Source organism: Pteropus alecto, unplaced genomic scaffold (genome assembly GCF_000325575.1).
Source record: "Pteropus alecto unplaced genomic scaffold, ASM32557v1 scaffold7, whole genome shotgun sequence".
NCBI classification, from domain to species: Eukaryota; Metazoa; Chordata; class Mammalia; order Chiroptera; family Pteropodidae; genus Pteropus; species Pteropus alecto.
The window spans coordinates 37210529-37215747 of record NW_006494614.1 but is presented as its reverse complement, the minus strand read 5'-3'; the positions used below and the strand labels follow the sequence as shown (position 1 = coordinate 37215747).

The 5219-nt window shown below is 32.9% G+C and overlaps 1 pseudogene; it reads right to left on the bottom strand.

The window, feature by feature from the left end:
- Positions 1 to 783: 783 nt before the first annotated feature.
- On the bottom strand, positions 784 to 902 carry LOC112475028 (annotated as a pseudogene).
- Between the last annotated feature and the right edge of the window lie 4317 nt (positions 903 to 5219).

The following is a 5219-nucleotide window of genomic DNA, read 5'->3' as shown; positions in this document are numbered from 1 at the left end:
CTTTCCCTAAAGGAGAAGAAACACAAAGACTCCACTGAGGTTAGATGAAGAAGTCATGTATTATGACATTCTGTGGTACATTTAATAGTAACAATAATAAATGAAGAAGAGTACAGTCAATCCGTACGCAACTTAGCTTGCAGCTTTTGGGACTGTGATTTAGAAAGAACTGATAAAGTCAACTGACCCTGGGAACTAAAGAGTAAATACCTGTATCAACTAACACTACTTTAATGTGCTAACTGTTCCTTATTATGACTAATGGAATGAGATTTTTATTGTTGTTGTTATTGTTGAAATAAAAGGTCAACATAACCAGAAATACTATAAACAACTTTACCTAATGGCATTATATTAAATATAACGAGATGACATTTTTATAAGTAAGATTTTATTGTTATTTTTCATAAGGTTTTTACCTTTAGGCTTTAGAGCATATATTTCTTAGACAGAGTAATCCCGAAATATTTAACTAAGATTATTATATTTTTATGTATCCAAAATGTGAAAATAATAATGAAATAAACAAGGAAATATTTGCAACATGGTTTCCCTTGTTATTAGGTTAATGTCATTATTAAATGTTTGCACGTGCAAATCTATGGGGAATGATTTATTTCTTTATTTTTATTACAATTAGAAAAAACTGCTTTATAGATTATTTTTTCTTATTGAGAATGAAGATAAATTCTGATAATGAAACAAATGCAGGTAATTTGGAGACTCGAAGAATTCATATGAGAATATTTGCTTCTTACTTTTAAAATTTATTATTATTATTTATGCCTACAGCACCTGCTCTTTCTAGGTGGTCTTCCATCCAAGTACTAATGAGGCCTGAACCTGGTTAGCTTCCGAGATCAGATGGGATCAGGCTTATTCAGGGTAGCAAGGCTATAGACCATGGACCATGGCTCCATGAGAAAACGAACCCAAGACCTTCTGTGTATAAAGCAGACGTGCTAACCACTACACTATAGGACCATGTCCAGAATATTTGCTTCTTAGATCTAAAATGTACACTCAGGTATTTCCATAATTGAAGATACTTTGGGATGAAAATATAAGTTAGGTAATAGTTTTTTTTTGATATTGATTTTTTTTTTGTTCAAAATTCTTTTTTAAGCTTTCCTCAATAAGTAGCTTTAGTTTCAGAGTTCAAGATACAGAATTACAGAACAGTACAGAGCAGAGAGATTTAAACAGCTTTTTAGTTTATTTGTACTATTTTAGGAGTGATAAAAGAGGCTGTTTTCATGAATGAGATGTGGTAAGACTCAGTATGTCAGAGAACATTAAAAAGAAGAATGTCCTAGAGGAAAAGACATCTGAAAATGATGATTTGTCATGAGGTTTGTATTGATAAGATACTGGAGTCTCATAATTTCATATTTTTATCTTTTTTTGTTATAGAAGTTAGCATTTTGTTGAGCCAAGATTAAGAGCAAGTAGGCTTTTGTTTTAAGAAAGAAAAGGAAATAAATGTGCTTAACTTTTATGTTCATTCCTACAACATATCTATGCATGGGTTAAGAGTGTTCCTTTCTAGTGTTTTTCTTCTTACTGATTCTAACATTTCCAAAAGTAACCCATGTTTCAGAACTCTAATTTAGCCAAAAATAATAGTAATGGCATCCAGTGGAAAAGAAAACCAAAGTACAATTCCAAATACTGGTAACTTTGTTCTTTTCTATTTGATTAGGGTAAACGAGTAAACAAACAAATTAAATTTTCCATCCATGAGTAAGAAGTGCACTTGGAATTTATACTGAAGTTATGCACAGATTATTTGACTGTGTACCTCACCAGGTGGACCACTGCCTTATAGTCAATGTCAGATTATTCTCTTTCTGAACCAAGTTTTGTGCTCTGGGATGTCTGTAGAAACTCAACCAAACAAAACAGCCCTGAGAGATTTCATATTAATGAATGTTACATTAACCAGAATGCACAAGAAGGACTGCACATAGGGGTATTCCTTTTACATTTAGCCTGGCCTAAATTTACAAAGTGAAAGAGCATTAAGGAGAGGTGATAAATAATATTGCTTTGTGGCCTTAATATATTGCCATTTAATCAAAGGTTGCATGCCATTTTGTCTTTAAATACCCTTATGAGGTAGCTTGGAGAGATCTCTGCCCTTTTCAATCTGTGACAGATTTCCTATTTAAGAGCAAGAAAGTCTATTGTGGAAATATGTGCATAATTAACAGGAAAGTGTAACAAAGTTGTTACTTAAACTCTGCTAACAGAATTGCTCTAACAACTATAGAAATAGAGACAAAAAAAAACCATACTCTTCTTTTATCTGGTCATGCCATTAGCCATATGAGAAACCAGGACACAGTTAAAAATGACTTCTAAGAATCCCAGTTCAGATAAGTACAAACATATCACATGAAGCAGGAATCACACATAAGCAGTAGATGTTCATACTCTTCTGTTTCTAAAGTTTCCTACTGATTTTAAAGACTTCATAATTAGCATGACCTACAATAACTTTCTTAGGAAAAACTTTAACTGGGAAAAATAGTAGAGACTGACTTTTTATAATTTATAAAAGTACAAATTTAGCAATAACTTTTTATAAATACTTAACACATTAAAAATTATCTACCTTATAGAAGTTCTCAGTTTAGGGTATAAGCCCATTTAATTTTGACAACCTCTTTAGAAGTACAGAAAAGATATGGTGTTGCTTGTAGACTAGTCGTCTGTATAATTCTAATATATGATTTTTGACTCTACATATTTCTCTCTTTGAATTGTTTTCCATTTCGTAAAAAAGGCAGATGACTTTTCTATCATCAATATAGAGGTTGTCATTAAGTATAGAGAAAACATCAAAAAAGTATCTGTTACGTCAAAGATGCACAAAATCAGATCAATGCCAACAGTTATCCCAGGGAATGAAATAACGCTTATCAGGAAGCTTACTTGAAGCTTTCTTTTTCAAGGAGCTCCCTAGTAGCCCGCTTTCACTCACAAAATGATCTATGGCTCATGCTTGCTGGTTCATGCTTGGAAATCCAGGAGTACTTTCCCTGCAAAGATCAGGTTATGAATCGAACAAATGAGAAGAAAATTTTCAAGTAGGATATAAATTTGCATATGATCAATTTTGCTCTCAGTTAAGAATCTATAGTTTTGAGACACCATGCAACTTTCTGTGCTGTATACTAAACTGTAAAAGATGTGGAATTTCCCCACTTGTTCTATCACAGCTACTTACAGACATTCTGATTTCAAAATCCTTTCGGTTTTATTCCAAATGTTGCCTGATCTGACTCCACAACACTTCAAATACAAAGTATCGTCTTTTGCCCTTTCAACTAAAACATAATGGTGAGTCAAATCTTGGCCATTTAGAAATCAAAGTAATTTATTGCTATTATACCTATATATAGTCCCTCCCACGCCGGACCTGAAATAAAGAGGCTTTGTTGCTTTCATTTATGATTTTTCTGTTTTCATTTGGGTAAATATATTTGTGGTCATGATTTTGAAGACAAACCAGTAAAAAAGTTATCTCATTTCCCCCTACATGACATATTGACAGATCATTGCTTACCAATTGTTGACATACATGCCTGCACCACAGTGATGATGCTAAGTTTTATATTTAGATTCAAGATGGGGAGATTTCAAGGGCATACCAATTTGGTTTTAAATAGATTTTGAGTCAATATTATAATTCGCCACAATTTTTTTTTTTTGTAATAGAGGAAAAGCAAAAAGTCTTCTCTTTTGTTTTTGTTTGTTTGATTTTGTTTTTAAAGAAATAAAACTGCTTCTAAATCTCTTTTGGAATAAGTGACAGTTTTCAGGTTCACTTTTGAAAGGATATTGTTACCATTTGCAAGCTCCAACAAAATTGACTGAACAGAGAGATCCCTCTAGAAAGAGATTAAGCAAATCAATGAGTTCTCCAATCCATAGGAGACAACACCTAAATTTCAGTCTCACGGCATTATATTCTCAGGTTCACCATGAGATTAGCAAACACAGGGTATTAAAGTATGCTTAACTACTGCCTAACACAGAATCTGCTATGTCCTTTACCTGGAAGCCAGATTTAGCCTCTAGAATTTTTTAGAGGACATTATAAAGAATGTTGCTGCCATCAACACTCAAGGAAGGCAATTTTTCAATTGTTACCCTTGGAATGGAACTTTCTATGGACTTTAGGCCCTTGGGGCCAAAATCTGCAAGGCATTTATTTCTAGGTAATATGATAATTTTAATAAAAGTTGCAATAACCATGAAAATAGTGTCTTTAAAAATCTATGTATTATTAGTAACAATGCATGCATAGTGCCAGGCATTCATAACTACTTGGTCATAAAAATATGTGACTGTAATTATGATATTTACAGTCAACTGAATGGCAATAGTTAATCCCTAGCTCTAATCACAAGCTTAGAAGGATTAGCTTATTATGGGAAAGTGTAATGAGTAATTACAAAATGAACAAGTTCTCACTCTCTTGAATCCAACATTCAAGAATGGCTATTATAGTATCATAGGAGCTTTATTGTCATAACTCTTCTAAGCTCACAAGGTAAAACCCAAATTCTGTGAAAATAAATAGGAATTAAATGGGAAAGGAACACTCGCATGATACAATCACAGTGGGGAATAATTCTTTCATATTCATGCATAGTGTTCAAAGAGGTTCACAATCCCTGGAAAAATTCCTGGGATAACCTTAAAGCAAACCCCTCATTAAAAAAAGTCATTGTGGTTGAAGTTAGCATATGACTAAGTTTAACCATAAGAAGTTAAGAATTTAACTTTTGCCAAAAGTCTCTCTATAATTTAGGTGAGTACCTCTTTGAAGCTTTATTAACTATCACAGAGACTGAAGCTCTTATGGTCTTTCTAATTCAAATATAATCCACATTTCAGTTTAAATTCAGAAAAGGTGTGTTTTTTGCAAACTCAAAATCTCTCACTTTAAGAGAAAAACATTTCAATGAAATAAAATATTCTACATATCTGAGATATTTCTCACAGGTTTCTTCTCTTCTAGGAGTTGATTGGCCATCTTCCATCGATAGATAAGTTCCTAATTTGAATGCCATCAGTATTTCACAAATGGACAAAACTGTAGGAGTAAACTTGAAATACTAGGGTGAGTTGCGCACAAGCTACTGAAAAAGGCAGAGGTTGGGTGTTACCTGCAAATCATGATCTCATATTTTAGGATATATCTCGGC